This window comes from Haliaeetus albicilla, chromosome 11 (genome assembly GCF_947461875.1).
Source record: "Haliaeetus albicilla chromosome 11, bHalAlb1.1, whole genome shotgun sequence".
In the NCBI taxonomy this organism is placed as follows: Eukaryota; Metazoa; Chordata; class Aves; order Accipitriformes; family Accipitridae; genus Haliaeetus; species Haliaeetus albicilla.
In genome coordinates, this window is record NC_091493.1 from 39,254,739 (window position 1) to 39,270,646 (window position 15,908).

At 42.8% G+C, this 15,908-nt stretch overlaps 1 long non-coding RNA gene across 1 annotated transcript in view; it reads left to right on the forward strand.

Annotated features, from left to right (window-relative positions):
- Positions 1-720: 720 nt before the first annotated feature.
- LOC138687815 (uncharacterized) overlaps positions 721-15,908 on the forward strand; it is a 49,420-nt gene continuing 34,232 nt past the window's right edge. Inside the window, exons 1-3 of the long non-coding RNA XR_011326952.1 lie at positions 721-1,205; positions 1,442-1,537; positions 1,983-2,207. This is a non-coding gene — a long non-coding RNA (uncharacterized lncRNA). The remainder of the gene's footprint in view (positions 1,206-1,441; positions 1,538-1,982; positions 2,208-15,908) is intronic.

The window sequence follows — 15,908 nt, forward strand, 5'->3', positions numbered from 1 at the left end:
CTTGTTACTACCACCGGTAGTCTTTCTGAAGGAAACAGTCTTAGAGCAGCTTTAATTTACACCACGGAGAGTGGAACAGCAAGATTAGTGGCTAACTTTATTCTAGCAATACATAACCGTTTGGAACTCTTTTGAAATGCTATTTCTAAAACCAACAACAACAACGAAAGCCTGTTTTGTGCCCAGGTGTGGGATCCCCACTGGCTGCAGTCCGGGAACATCTGGGCATGGGTCTGCACCCATCATGAACCTCAATGTAAAATCCCGAGGGAGAGATCCTAGTTAAACCCAGCAGTCACTCATAGACTCAGAAAGGCTTGAGTGTTCAGACGTAAAGCTTGTGAATGTTTTAGATCTGGAAAAAGAAGTTATATTATTTGTTGTAAGAACAAGTCAGTTTTATAAGTTCCCTGAATTTTGCTTCATTAAAACCTAGAAAATACTAAGGTAGTATTGAAATTGCTTTACAAAGTACTAAAACGGAAAAAATTTAGGGCAAATTACTGTGCTGCTTGGTTAACGATTAGTTAAAAGCTATGTCAAGAAGTAACACTGCAGATACCTGGGATCTGAGTTTCGAGGAAGGGCTGCACAACCATGTCAGCATGAAGGCAACGATGAACGGCTGTCACAGCTCTGACCTGTCCGGCCAAGGGAGCGAACGGGAAGAGAAGTAATACTTGGTATTTCCTCCTGGGATCTCTTGCAAGAGCCCTGGCACTCCTCCACACTGCTCTGCAACCTTGGCAGACGTCACGGAGGAGAGTGTTAATGCCCCAAAACAGGAGAGAAATCTACTTTCCAGTGTTATCCCAAGGAGGAGGCAGGGAATGTCTTGCCACTCAAACTCAGGATCTGGGACAGCTGCTCCTAACTTGGGGTTGTTTGCTAAGTCATTATTTAAGTTGAGCTGTGTGGGAAACTGTGAAGGAGGAAGTTTTTCTTTGTAAATTTGTATTTTAGTATGTATTTTCTCAACTAGCGACTCTTTAAAGTTCTCACTGTGAAAAGTGCTGCAAGTTTAGTATTTGAAAACACTTTCTTTTTTAATCCTGAAGTTTTTGCATCATGGAAAACAGCTTTCAGATTACCGTGGCTGCCTGCCTTATTGAGGCTTTTTGGCTCAGCACTGCACTCACGAGTTTTCATGGCAATCTCCAGCCACTGAATCCAGCACTGCCAGCGATGTTTCAGCAGGGTCGCAGGTAGGGCTAATTTAGGAACTGATGCTGTAATGTGCTGAGCACTCCTGCATGTTCTTGAACATGCTTTTCTCTGTTTTCTTTCATGTGTTCGGTACCTCCTTGGGTCAGACACCGTGTGGCTCATCCACACTTGGTCTGTTTTGGAATTGAATCATGACCCTACAAATATTAAATCACCGTGTTCTGTAAGAGCGATGTGAAATGCTGGACCTTGTCTCCATCTTGATTGTTTGCAGGTGTTGGGGCTGTCCTGAAGAAACAGTCAGTGTCCTGACTCACCCTAAAAAATGTTCAACATCTGTGCAAGCACTTTACAATGCGATATATATCAGGTAATTAGCACCACATGCCTCTCCCCTCCCATTCATATTTATTGATTTATTTATTTTCTCTTGCTAAGATAACATAAGAGTTAAACTGTTTAGTAGGTGAAATTTTCTGGTTTTCAGCCTGTATAATGCCTTCTCACTTCTGCCTGTTGCGAGACTTCTCTGTTTATCAGTGTGTTGTTTCACCTTTTGTTCCAAGCAGTTGTTCCACTCGCAAAATAGCTCCATTATCCGTGCATTTGCCTGTTTGCTGTAATGAAGACAACTGGATTCATAATAGTCTATTAAATGGTCTATTAAATAAGGTAGTTGCTGGAGGGACCCTGGTAATACTGTATGGAGTGGCAGGGTAATAATTCTGCGATTCAGATGTTGCATGGATTTCCTTTCTATTACAGCTGTTTGAAACGTTTTCTTGAGAGTTTTCATAAATCTTTCTACTTCTCAGCTGGCCTGCAGCCAGGATGGATCCACTTGTTTTAGTAGGACCTGAGATATTCAGCAGATGGGGCAAGTTCTTTAGTGTTGGAACTGTTAGTCCATCATCGGGTTTAATGACTACTCTCCTACAAGGTACAGAAAATACATTGGCTGGACTGGCCACCTGGCCGAAGCTAAAATCATGGTTTTGATTACAGGAGTTATAAATCTGGATTAACTTCAGTGAACAAAGGTGCGTATGTGCTTTTCTGGATGTGATAGCTGGACTGGTCTAATGGTCTACTGACCGTGATCTGTGAATGTCTACGAGCAGCTATTTTTTGTATTGTAGTTTCAACCAAAATTGGATCTCCATATATCAGGTGCCTTAAACGCCTACTGAGAGACCATCTCAGCGCTTCTAAGGTTTCGTCTTCAAACACAGAAGTGATGCACTGTTTTATATGGTTTTAATTGATGCACAGACTTCATAAGCGACTTGCCTACGACACCAAAGAAACCTATGTTGAAGTAGAGCCTGAAAAGTATGTTTCTTGACTCATACTCTAATACTTGAAGATCAAGACTTAATTTCACTTCAAGAACTTGATCCCAAAGGTATGTGAATGGTCCTGCTGAGGTTACGATTTAAGCATCTTTCTGAACTGGGGATGAATTCACTACTTCGTCATTTGCGGTGGTGCTAATTGTTAAGACATCACTGCACTTACATGATTTAAAATGGGTACTCTGCTAAAAATTTTTTTTAAAGCTTTTTCTTTTTTTTTCCCACAGACAGAATAGTTTTCCTTTTTCCTCTGTTCTTCAGTTTTTCTCCTCCACCACATGAATATTGCATTTACATTCTGATTTATGCATTATTACCCCAAAACTTCATCACGATATAGCGCCATAGGAAGTCTGTGCCACGAAACATTTTTTTGGGGACAAGTGCTCATGTTTCATTAGAAGATGGACTCTGATGTGATCGATAGTGAACAGTATTAAATCCCAACACTCTTTCTCTTTCTTGTTCCATCGAAGTACAAGTAATCATTGTGCCTTAAAAACACCTCAAATGAAATGACAGCAACCACGAAGGCAACGTTGTTTACCGTGTTTCTGTTGGTAAGAGGTTTTATTGGTGTGATTGTGGTTTATATCACTAACACTTAGCCGCTTGTTTTGTTCTTTGCCCTTTGAACCGAGCAGGAGAGAGCGTTTCTGCTTTGCTCATATTTTGATTCATTTAAAGCTCGATTGGATACAGTCTTTCTGTCTTTCTGGACTCAGAGCTGCTCAGAAGGCCACTGCACTCTCAGGGTAAGAACTTGTTTCCATCCCAATTTTGGCTTGCTGTGAATGACTCTGTCCTCTCGTTGTGTGGGGAAGAAGAATGACAGGGATGTTTGTGGTCTTCTTTTCCCATGGTTGGATGGTTTGATAGCATTGTTCCCTTTTGCCGTCAGGTTTTATTCCATACTCTTATATTCAAGAGGTAAGTTGATTCCAGAACAGACATGACACTTCTTTTCTAGATAAACTGCCTGCCAATGTTTGTACTCATGGGTCTCGTTTCTGTGGTATTCCTTACCAAGGGACTCTGGTGGTGTTGGGCTACTGGAAGAGCTGACATCCTGTGGATGACCATCTTCCACCCTCTGCATTTTCTTATAAGTCCTGATTCCTGCGTTCATCATAATTTTGCTTGTTATCTGAAAATCGGTGTACCTTTTAAAACTACTATGTTGCTTTCTTCCCCTCTCACTTGCCCTAAGAAATTATTGGATATTTCTCTGAAAGCTCTGTACATTAAGATTTTGGTTTTGTTTATGCTTTGTAGTGCTGTTTCAACACTTAATTTGCTCTAGTACTTTTGCTGTGGCACCTCAGTACATTCCATTTATTCTGCAGCATCCTTTTTTTTCAGTACATTCAAAACTTCCTGGTGAACTTAAAATTCAAACTGCTGCTGACTCTAGGGACCAGGAACCTTCACAAGCATTGCAATTCTGTCCTGTCCTGGGAGTCCATTAACTTGCTAATAGAGATGTATCTTGAGAGTGCAAAAGCTCAGAAATGAAAATCTTGGAGTGGTGTCTTCAGAATTTGAGGTCATCGTTTTTTCTTGCTAACTGCATATCAACCCAGCACAATCCACTCCTCTTTAGTGACGTGGTTCACACTGAACACTGGCTGAAGCCATGACATCATCCTTCTGCTAGGAACTTCACAATTATGTATTTCGGGTATTGTACTTGCAAAAATCCGGTGTAGCTGGAGAATGAGGTCGCGTGTTAGGAGCCAGGAAATTATTTTATTCTATGGTTATCATATGGTGGGACTTAATTCTGAAAAAATGTTGGCTTTACTTAAATTGGTTACGTGCAATTTGTTCGCAGTATTGTTTCAGCTGGAAATCACATTTCCCTGTGTTATCAACCACGTATAATCATCCTATGGATTTGAACTGCAGTCGCTCTAGTTACTTCCTGAAGCTCACTGGATATCTGCGAATGAATTATTTGGCATGATTAGGTGCAGCTGGTGCAACTATCAGAAAGGGTGGCCTTTGAAAGACTGTTCAAGATGGTTTTGATAAATTCAAAGTTTGAGAGTTTTTATTTTCTTTCCATTAAAAAACTGAACTAGAAGACCGTTCATGTGTTGTAGGAGGAATTTCTTTACCGTGTTGAGAGATGGCAGATGGAAAAACAGGAATCTTATGTTTCAGCGGTACCCTGCTTGTTGTACACGTTAATGTCCTGCTTCCCACCTTCAGCAAATCTCTAAATTTAGAGATGAAGCAGCAGTTAAGATTACAATCCTTAGCAAGATCTGCGTTGGTGGTTGCTTTCCGTTCTTCGGGATGTGTGCGACTACATTTCCCAGCCTCATCTGTGCATTTTCACCAATCATTTTTCCTGCCAGTTTGGAGATATAGGTGAAGTGTTTGTGATTTCCAGTTTTGCTCCTTTGTGGCACATTGTATTTCTGGTCACTGTTGGGGTTTTGAGCCAGTGCTCTGCTGTTGGTGTCAGGGTGCTGCTATCTCCTTCAGGATGGTGTTTGGGGATGTGGAGTGGGTGTTCGGAGACCTTTTCTGGTGAGATGTCTGTTGTATGACCCTCTCTGACTGCAGCAGGAGCTGCCTTTAGTTGCCATCAGGTTTTCTCCACCGGCCGCTCTCAAGGACAAAGGCAGTGGACAAGCTGAACGTAACAGATGTTCTCGTTGCTTTTGCTGACACTCAAAATCCGCCTTTTCTGATGTAATGGATAATTTTTGTGTCAGCTGAAGAGATGAGATCCTTATTTCCCTGAACATCTCAAATGGATATGAAAGCAATATTTTGCTTTGTCTGATTTATGGGTATGTGTTGCCATTGCCAGTAGATTATTTGGACTGATAATGGATTTTTACTTGACGTTGTGGAGACTTGTTACAGATGTATGTTTCTTTCTCTTATCTTCTTCCAGAAGATTTGTATGTTCTGGCAGACACGACAAGCTTTCGTTCTGGGTTGGGCAGAGAACAGAAAGGGGTTGTGCTACTGTTTGCATGAGCCACCAGAACTGTATCAGCTTTCCTTGGGCTTGCCACTTCTTTAGGATTTGTTTCTCTCCTCCTGTCCCTGGGAGGGCACTTTTATTGCCATTGCTGATCATGACACTGGATCACTCGCTCCCTTACCAGTTTGCCTTGCTGGCATTTAGTAAAGCTCCATGTATGCCTGAAAGTTTTCTCAGCTCATTTTTAGGTCATGTTGGGCATCAAACACTGGCTAAGAGATGCCCTGTAGTTTGTTTTTATTTATTTCTTTGTGCCAGCTTTTCATGCCAACAGGTTTTTGGCTGCCCCCAAAGTCGGTGCCGGGGTATTTGCCAAGGGAGCGGACCCTGGCCAGGGCACAGCTCTCCCCCATCCCCACCCCACAGTTGGGTTCCTGCACCTCTTTCCACTTCTGTGAGTTTCCAAAGCAGGGAAATATGGTAAATTTATGCCCCAGAGTTGCTTTTTATGTAATGCTGTGTGATAAATTCAAAGTTTGAGAGTTTTTATTTTCTTTCCATTAAAAAACGGTGAACTAGAAGACCGTTCATATGTTGTAGGAGGAATTTCTTTACCATGTTGAGAGATGGCAGATGGAAAAACAGGAATCTTATGTTTCAGCGGTACCCCGCTTGTTGTACATGCTAATGTCCTGCTTCCCCACCTTCAACAAATCTCTGAATTTAGAGACGAGGCAGCAGTTACGATTACAAACCAGGAGCGGGTGATTTGCTTTATGCATGTGCCAGCAGGATCTGACCTTTCATGGTAAACCTGCATGCGTGGGGTGACCCTGTGCAAAGCCACGGGCTGCTGCCCGGGCACCCGAACCCGGTCTTGTGTTCACAGGGGAGTAGAGGGGCTCGGGAGACGTGGGAGAAAACCAGTGATCGGCTTTGCCATGTGCTTTGAGGTCTGCTCTGGGTGCAAGAGATCGTCATCGGTTGGGCAAAGACTCGCGCAGGACCTCATCCCGGGGATGCCCTGACAGCCAGACGCGACCGGAGGGTGTTGTTAGACAGAGTCGGGCGGACAAATAGGGAAATTGAGGAATATTTCTATTCTTGCTGCGGGAGGAGATCTCCCCGCTCGCAGGGGTACGGCAGCAGCGGTGGGTGGTGGTCCTCGCAACCCCAGTTGTGCGGCGCGGTGGGAGCGTGCAGCTTTCCCAGCTTTCCACCCGATGGCAGCACAGCTATGGATGTCGCGCCGCGCCGCACAGCCCTGCTTCTGCCGTGGCCTTGCCTCGCACCGCACGCTCGCCAGCTAATGAGCAGAGGTTTTTCCACAATCCAAAAATAATTCCGCTTCCCCCCCCCCGTCCTGTTGTCCAGCGCTTTTGTTGAAATCCCTTGTTAAGTCGTATATTTAGTAAATAATTCTCATAGTTAAGGCTTACGGGGAAATGCTGCAGCGTGTATAAAACAGACCTAAGGAATTCTCAGCATGTGCTCAAAATATCCATTTTCTGAGTGGATGAAACTGGGTTTTAGAGTTTATACTTGTGCTATTGCAACTAAATTAAGTCCTGAAAGAGGATAATACAATGTACCATCATTTTAAAGTAATTTAATCATGAAAACTAAAAATTTGGAAGCAAACAGATATTTTACTTAATAGAAACCATCTGCACTGTACAGTAGGCAAATTGTATAAAAATGAATAAAACTGTCTCTGGAGGAAAATGACTCAGGCACCAGCTTATATAATGAAGATGTATATGTGCCTTTTAGCATTTGCATTGTCTATTAGACTAGGTAAATCGCAGCACTAGTGTAAGTGAAACAGTTACAAATTTTATTACCATCATATGACTGATGACAAAGGCAGTAATAGAAGTAATGCCTATTAGAGAGGGCTTGTTCCAGACCCTAAATAGCTTTGTGCTTTGGACTGGTCTGCGCAGCTAAAGCTTTACTGGGGGGGTCACTGGGACATTTTGGGCAGGTTGCTGCTTTTCCTGGGGAAGCATTTTCCCTTGCTTGGGCTTTTCCCTGTTTGATTCAGGCCTGATGCGGGGGGAGACTCGTTTAGGATGGTCCGGAGAGGATTTCCTACTGGACTTTTATTTGGCAGAGCCGGGTGGGTGATCTTTAAACCGGTCCTTTACTCCTGCCGCCACGCAGCAGAACGCGTTTGTTTGACACAGAGATGCTTTTCTTCCTCACTGCTGCCACGTCTCTTTTCCCCGGTTGTTGAAGGACAGATTTCAGTACTTTTCAAAATATTTATTCGTTCGCATTCAGCAGCTTTCCTAAATGATCACAAATAATATGAATTATTCAATTTGAGGGCTGTAATAGCCCACGTCTAGTCTGCTTTTAAAATGAAGTTTGTAAGACCCACTTTCAGTTGCTGAGATTTAACACTCGAAATAAAAGTGCCCTGTGTTAAAAGCTTTGTACTATTTCTCCCAAATCCACAACTATCTGGTTAGAAAAGCAGGAATTTTCTGACACAACATTTTTTACAACAAAGGAAAATCCCACCCTCCTGGTGACATTTGTGCTTATACTTTCTCAGCTGGCATTTTAAAGGATGGGTGTATGAGGGAAATCTGTGTAACGCAAAAGCAGATTTATTTTTGGTTTAGGAAGAGTAAGGAGGCGAAAGCAGAATCCATTTCCACTTGCATATTAAGCATATTTGGCAACGAGATCATTTCGCATTAACAAATATGTAAAGTAAAAATATGTCCCAAAAGATTAAGACTTCTGTGAATTTAAAACAAATTAGATGCAATTTTCTATCCTGATACTCTCACTTTCTGTCTTCCTTCATGTTATTGTAATACGCAGGTCCGCATGCCGAACCTGCCCTGGTAAGGAGGCCGAGTGGTGGGGAGCCGTGGAGCTGCTATTTCACACTCCCCCCACCAGCATTTTGGGTAAAATGTTGCTTTTTTTTTCTGAGCATGGCTTTGGGTTTTTTTGGTGAGAGTATTAACACCCCCCTCCGCCCCCCCGTGGTGTTTGAATTCAGAAATTCTTTAAAAAAGAAGCAAATACTTGGGATCCGGAGACTGCTCTTTAGCAGAGCGTAACGGTTTCAAGGCAGGCAGGTCAAATTTGGGGCCTGAATTGTTTAATAATGGATATGTACGGAAAAGATGTTCTCTGGGGCTTGATGCCATCCTTGTCAAGGCAATGTGAGTTATTCCTCTGACTTCAATGCATTTGGATTAAAAACTCTCTGACAAAAGAAATCCCAGATATTTAGCCCAGACCTACTGCACTGAGAAGGAATTAGGCCATCAAGTTCAGAGAAGGATCAGTCCCATGCCTTTAAATAGCTTGTTAAGAGTATTTCATTAATTAACTTCAGTTACTTTAACAAAAAGGACAATCTCTTTGCTTGCCCATGACCACTCAAATCTGAAGAAAAAAAATCCTTACTTGTTGTTTTTCTGTGAAAATATAGCCCACTTTAGGAAATCTCAGTTATTTCCATTTTTTTACTGAAAGATGTATGGAATTTAAAACCTTACACATTTTTTAATATTAGAAATATAATCTTTTGCATATTACTAAACCACAGGCACAAATAGCAGTTCATCTTTTTATTTTTTTTAATTTAGCAATTAAAATCAAGTAAAACATGCAACTCTGAGATACAAATAGCTCCAGAGTCCAAAAGCACAAAGGAAATGGCTTCAGAATGAAGACATTTATTTTCTTCTTGCTGCCCTGTAACACGGTTTATTTAGTTTCTTGTGATTTGTGCCAGGACGAAGTGTGTTTTATAAACAAAAAAGGGAAAAGGTTAAACCAGTAATAAAGTGCAATGATAATAAAAAATAACGATGATAAAACAAACAACGATAAAAAAAAAAAAAAAGAGTAGTGAAGACTATTGCAAGTGCAGAGTGGGTGCGTCAGTGGGACCCCAAAATTAGGAAATTAAAGATAACTATGTTTGGTGGGGGAAGAGGGGGCTTCAGAACAGTTTCTGTGTTTCCTAGGCTGACAGGCCGCCTTGGCAGCTGCTGGGATTTGTGCTCACAAATCACTTGGGCCTTTCGGAAGGTTTGTCCCGTGCTCTGGCTGTTGTTGTTCGGCGCTCGGTCAGATTTTTGCCCGCCACCAAATCCCACCGTCCCCGAGATGCCCTGTGTAGGAATACCGAGAAAACGGAGGAGTGGTCTTTTTTGCAAGCTCAATATCTTCGTGTTGGGGCGGACAGGCTTTGAATACTCACCTGTGGCTTTTTGGGGATGGTGCGCGATGGCCCCGGCCGGGGATTCCATTGCGGCACGGGGTCTGGCCACCCGGGGAGTGGGGTTGAGGGGGCAACCCCGACCCCACTCCCACCCCAGGCCCACGGAGCGGGGATGCCGAGTCCCTTATCCACACGATGGCACTCTTAAGCTTTCAAACAATTTCATCAAACTCTCGGCATTTAATGTGAAACCTATTTTTTCCCCTGCCAAAAGCCAAGGAGGAGTTGGGGGGGATCACACACAACACACAACAACTTGGAGTCCCCCTTGAAATCTGCATGTCCCAGGTTGTCCCCAGCCCACCCCACGCCGTGACCTTGTGGGCTGCACCCCAAGTGCCACCACCGCCGTGGGCTGGATCCGGCAATGACCAGCGCTCCCCCTTTTCTGGGAAGGGAGAACACTCGGTCCCTTGAGTGGCTGAAGGGCAGTGAAGAGCAGCTGGAAATACTGGTTTGGATGCACCAAAAAAACCTGTTAAAAAAGCCCTTCTCCGTGGCAAGAAGGCCGCAAACACTGCAGCCCAAGAGCAAGCTCGTGTTTGGACATTTATGGGGGAAAAAGGTCATATTTTTTGTTTTGTAGCTTATTCCGCACAGCCTAAGCTGTACAAAAGTCAGCAGTGGGGGCTGTTTTCTTGAGCGGTTTTAGCTATTAAGTTTGTTTTACAAACAAGAATTCTTTGCTATCAATCTGGCAACTTCTAGGAGCGCTAAATTTACTCCATGTTAAAGCGTGCGCGGGAGGGGAAGAAGGTGGGGGCTGGTGGGGGCAGATCCCGTCCTTTTCAGTGCAGTTATTCTGATGGCTGTATTGCCCTGGCTGGGAGGTATGTGTGCGCCTGTCGGAAAAGTCAGCAAATCACTGCACACCAGTGCAGCCGTGGAAGCAATTTCTGCTCCTTTCTCCCCGCCTGCCAGGTGGGTTTGGGTATTGTGGTCAGGGGTCTGGAAGGATTTTCCGGGTCTGCAGCCTCATGGTACATGGTGGTTGCACAGGCAGCAGCTTGCCCTGGATTTGTGTACAGGTCGCTGACCCGATATGTTTTCCTGGCAGGGGAAAAAAACAAGACCTTGCTCCTTTGTTCCCTTCTTCACCTGAAGGTATCATCTACCTATTGGATACAGAGCTTCAAACTTCTCCATCAGGTCTTGACCACCAGCGCTTAATGCCACCGCTTCTACTAGGGCAGCGTATGCCAACCCGTTTTTCAAGGGAAGAGGGTTTGACATCACCATTTCACTGATGCAAAAAAAGGGCCGTATCATCACCAGGCAGGGCAGCAGCTGAACCAGGAATGAAGCTCCAAGGGCCTTCGGCATAGCCCCGGAGTCAGCCGTCCTCCCATCAGCCAGCCCATTCTGCCGGAGTCGGATTTAATCTTGCAAAACTGTGCGCAAACCCTTATTAAAAACTAAGTAGCAACGGGTCACCGCATCGCGAAATCAAGGGCAGCCACGGCACATGTTGCAAAAAGGACAAATTTCTGACGCCCTGCACACCAAATGAGCCCTTTGCGGGCATGCTTCCCAGGTGCCAGCATAACACATATCCTAAAGGTACCAGTGTGATGCACATCCTAAAAGTACCAGTGTGATGCACATCCTAAAGGTACCAGCACCTTAGGAGAGGGGCTGGTACTGGGTTGGGATCTCTGCAGGCAGAAGACCTCCTCCCCTGTTGCTGGGGTGTCTTGTCTATTGGGGAATATTGGGGTAGTGGGGGGATCCGGGCTAGGGATGGGAAGCAAGGCAGTTTGGGGCATGGCAGGAGCCAGGAGCAATGGTTCCCAGCTCCTACCTGCCCTTGGCTTCTCGTTGACTATTTCTGGGGCTTTCTGGGTGTTCGTGGGCTGTGGGATCCTGTTCTTACTATTGCCCGGCACCCATGGGGGCACTTTGGAGAGTGGTTGGGGAGAGAGAGGTTTTAGAGCTGTGCTAGATTACATCTTTTGAAAATTGCCAGGCTGGGGTTAGAGGGCATTCTCAAGGGAGTGTCCAAAATCAACACGATTATCTTGATTATTAATATTTGCATTGGCAGAACTACTGTAGATTTGTGTGGAGAAACACAGTCCCTCCACTGCTTATTGCTGCACGTCTGCGGAGCCCGTTGAGCAGCAGCTGGTTCATCTACATGGTGGATGATCTTATTTTTTTGCTTTTTCATAAATGTCAAGATGGTTTAGCGGGCAGTCTGTATTAGCGGTTGGCTGACAGCACCTCTTTAGGGTCAAATCCTGACAATCACCCCAGAATGAGATACAGTGAGCCCTGTGCAGATAGCCTGCACAAACTGGATCTTCAAAGGACAAGGACGACCTGTATTTTAGGCAAGTGTGGGAGATTTGTGCATATTTGGCCTGCACTCCTAGGTATCATAGGCGGCTTAATTCTCTGTCTTTTCCACCTAAAACCAGTCAATTTTTGCTGAAACTTAGTCCTGGGTCATTTTTTTAGAAGCCTCCCCCACCTTACAAAACATTCCCTGGCATGCCAGAGGTTAAAAATAATTTGCTCGTTGAATTCTTTAGCACTTAATTAGACAAGAGCTTATTTGTACAAACCAGGAAACAATCATTTGGGCAGAGTTCACTCACATGGTATGTTCTGCCTCATTTTTACTCAAGAAATTCTTTTGTTATGATTTTGGAGCATGAGAAGGTCATGCGTCATCCCTGGCTCTTTTTTTTTTTTTAAAGTGTTATAGTGCATTTAATAGAAATATGATGGAGAGACCTATGTTGAGGTATTTCTACAGATAGATTTTTCTACTGATGTGCAAATACTGGGTTAAGTCCATTACTCATAAAGCTCCACTTTTTTTCATCACTGAATACAACCTTACTATATTTTCTTGTTAATTGAAGTAAGAAATTGTGCTGTGTTGTAAAGATGTAGTAGATATACTCTAACTTATTGCAAGAAACAATAGATATGTGCATAAGAAGAAGTTAGTGCAGTATCAATACCAAGTTATTTACAGTGCTTTTCTTTCCGCGTTAGCTGGAAAGGGGAATGCGGCAGGGACTCTTCACTGCAATTACAAGATATCTCTTGAGGTCACCTGCGTTTTTGGTTACATGTATTGCAAAGGGAGCATAATTTATTCCAGTTAATTTTGGATTTGAGGAGGAAAAATGCACAGGCTATTAATCTGGCGCATTTGAAATGTTTGGTGCGGATGTTGGTGTTTGCGACGCTTTCCTCTGCTCCACAAGTCTCGGTTGAAGAGGGCAGTTCATCAGTTGGTTTGGGGGGCAGAACTGATCTTTCCCTTATAAAATGCAGAATGCTCAATGAATGGCAAAAGTGCTTTTAAAAGGGGCTTGTGGAACACTTTGAAAATATTAATTAGTGTGTTGAAGCATTCTGCATAGCATATCATAGTAAAACTGCTCCAGGGGGTTGCTTGGAATGAATTATTAATATGAATCCCTCTCTCCCTTATGCTTCACACCCTGATTTTATGGGACTTGGCGTGGGTTGGGGTGTCTATTAGATTCACTTATTGCCTGTTTAGTGGGAGTACTTTGTAGACTGCATCAAAAGGTCACTATTTTTTTTCAGAAACCCAAATTTTAAACAATAAAAAGACTAGATTCCCCTGAACGTGAAAGGCGAGCTATTAAAAAAAAAAAAGGAAATTCACCACAAAGCCATGATTTAAGTTGTATCATCATTATGCCGTAGAGAAGGGGAACATATCCGGACTGCTCAGTCCCTGTGACACTGGCACCGAGCTCTTTTAGGTGCATTGCCACTGGGTTGTACCGGAACGTATGGCACAGCCACATGCAAATCTCACCTACACGCTTGTCCAGATGACTCTGAGAAGAGCATTTTCACTAAAACCGTGTTGTAACATGTTCACACTTCTTTCACACGCATTTAGCTGCCTTGTACGACAAGTAGCGAATTCATAAATTCATAGACTAAAGTTCCTTTTCCCCTTTTGGCTTTACAATATCAAAAAGTTGAACCTGTTAACCTAACACTGAAAGAGAAAAGCTGTGCTTAAGAAAAAAATTGCTTTTTAGCTCTTGAGGTCTGTTTTGATGAAGTCCCTTGTGTACAAATATAAATAAATCCATAAAGTAATTTGACTTTTAATTCATACTCGGATTATGGAAATATTTGTGTTTTCTTGGCTGCTAGACTGAATTGCAAAAGGTTTTGAGGGTCCAGTTTTCATTCTTATAAGCAAAAGAAGTACAAAAATGATGGTTTACGAAACAGCGGCACCTATAGCACAGTGATTCTCAAAGGACTAAGTATTGTGCCAAAACCCAATTTGTTATCTCTAGTCCATGAAGGCAGAGGGAGACTGAACTTTGGGCTTGATGTGCTCTCATCGCACATTCAGAATTCCCAGTGTCTGCAGTATGAACAGCAAACAAGTTGGCTGGGAGTGCTGAGAATGAAGGGAACATAATATCAGGCTTTTTTCCCATAATATTAAAAAAAAATCAAAACCCACACAAATAAGGAGTTTATTTCTGCATCTCAAAATAGATGCTTAAAAATAGATCTGTGTGTCATATTTGAAAGTCTAAAAATATGGTGCATTTAGTCTCTCTCTGCAAGAAGCAAAAGGCAAGAAGAAAGGGAAAGCTCCTCACAAACAGCATTGGCATTCTTGAAGCATAAAGGTTTTAGTTTATTTATGGTGTTAAAAACTTCAGTTAGAGTCATCATTTTAAAAAGCAAATCACAGAGTGGTAAATGCCAAGGAGATTATGAATAATAGCTTCTTTTTTTTTTTAAATAAAAAAAAGGTGAAAGACAGCATGTTATATTGGAGTCTAATAGATAGCATAAATCTGCACCATCTGCAGAAGTTTGACATGGAAGATTTTACTCTTGCTGTACTTCCCAAGAGTTCTGCCAACGCAGGGTCTTAGCTGCAATTTCTTGTTGATGACAGCTTGCTGCAATTATGACAGAAACTAATCATTAGCATCAGCCATTTCTTACTTTTAAGAAAATGAACAGCTATTTCATTTGTTTAAAAAAAGCAACCCTGAGAACTAGTTCTGTTTTAGGAGTTAAACTGGTGATGGATTTTTCTGAGGAAAGGATCATCTTACGGTTTCTCAAGTTGTGAGTGTTATTGGCTCTATGTAATGTGTCTTTTTTTTCTTCTTCTTCTTCTTTTTTTTTCTTCCAGAGGAGAAAGGTTGCCAACTGATTAATATTTTAAACATGTAGACAACCTGCAGACCTTGCTCTCACACTCAGATTTCTCCCTTATCCCTCCCGAAAAATGGTTTTATTGCTAAAAACTCATTGTTAGAATTTCATACTCCCGGGTGAAACGTGGTCATTTATGCATTTTATTTCACCAAAATTAAGGATAAATAATAATAGAAAGAGTTCAGCAAACAGTTAAAACAATATCACATGTAATCGCTGTGGAGTTTGGAGGATTTCAGCTTCTTGCTTAAAATTATGTGGGTCAACCTTATGATGTGGGCAATGAATAGGAAAATATGCTTCATTTCAGGAACTGAATTTTATATGTCTTTAAAGAAAATGTTGGTAATGCTCAGCGCGACAAAGTATAAGATGCCAATTTAAGCATTTGTATGTGCACAAGGTACTGCAAAGCAAGTTGCAGCATGCTGTTGTAGGCTCGTCTGGATAATTTATGGGGATTTGTTTTTATTTATTATTCAGATGAGGATTTAACTATTCCACAATCTCATTTGAAAGTGTAAGATGAGAAACTGAAAGTTTGCTGTGAGATAAGAGAGATAAAGGAGCTGAGAAAGGAACTTCCAGTGGCCCCTCCATCCTGGCCAAGCCCCAAATCCACGCTGGCTTTTTGTCGACCTAAAACCTAGGTGTGATTTGGACGGTGTGAGGGGCTTGTCACGGCCGCTCCGAAGGCTGGTGCGATGGTGTAGGCTCACGTTACGTCCCAGGGCTGTCTCCCTGAATGTCACGAACCAGATTTAGCACCTGCTTATGTCGGTGCAAATCCAGAGCGCTCCATCAACACCAGAAGAGCCGCTCCAAAATTGCACCAGCAAAACTGGGAACGCTGGTGTTTAAGCTGAAAAAAACATCTTGATATAGTTTTGTTCTGATAAATTCTGCATTACTACTCTCCATAGGGCCCACTTCTCCTCCCATCACATTGATTTTCTCACTGAGGCTACTTTTGATTTATATCTGCATG